The sequence below is a fragment of the Nannospalax galili genome, unplaced genomic scaffold (assembly GCF_000622305.1).
Source record: "Nannospalax galili isolate Female #2095 unplaced genomic scaffold, S.galili_v1.0 scaffold2940, whole genome shotgun sequence".
Lineage (NCBI taxonomy): Eukaryota > Metazoa > Chordata > Mammalia > Rodentia > Spalacidae > Nannospalax > Nannospalax galili.
In genome coordinates this window covers 1-785 of record NW_008346450.1, presented here as the reverse complement: position 1 = coordinate 785, position 785 = coordinate 1, and positions in this window count along the sequence as shown.

The following is a 785-nucleotide window of genomic DNA, read 5'->3' as shown; positions in this document are numbered from 1 at the left end:
CATAATATACTATTCTTGGCTAATATCTATAATTTTGTAAAAAAAATATATATATTAGCATGAATTGAATGAAATGCCTGAATTGAATTATGGTTTTTAAAATTTGACATATAAAGAGCATTTCTTTTAGTTTACAGGTTATTTATTGTCTTAAGGAATTCAATGCAGTGATATGGTAAAAAATTACCCTTAAATATCTGCATTCTTCCCTTCTCACCCCTTTCATTTTCTCACTCAGTTTGATCATTTTTCCCAGTGGTTTCTGCTTAAGTTTGTTATCCATCCTCTGGAACTAATTTACAACCATGTGGATTGTGTATATTAATATGTAACTGTTTTAAGTGGGTGCCATATTTCATGTTTTCATATATATTACTCAACCTGCCCTTTCCACTTGCCAATTGTTATTATTGCTACACACACAACCAAGCCTTCCATTCCCAGCCATGTTTCGTGGTTTAAGAATTCACCTATTGTGCACGTATATGCTGTTTCACATGGTCAGCATTTGGTAGTAATGGAATAAACCTTGTTATACAGGTTTTATCAGGTGTGAGCCCTTCAGCAGGGAAGTTTGAGTCAGAAACTGTTCTGACTGCCTCCACCAGGGGGCATCCTACTCCAGCCGTTGCTTACAAGCTTGCATAGAGGGGATGCTGTGCAAGGTGCTGCTCTTTCACCAGCTATCTCAAGCTTTTCGGTAAACCAGTCTCTATGGGTTATAGAATTAGGACTCTAGCTGGGCCCTATTTCCCAGAGGGCTGGGCAGAATGGCTATACAGGTC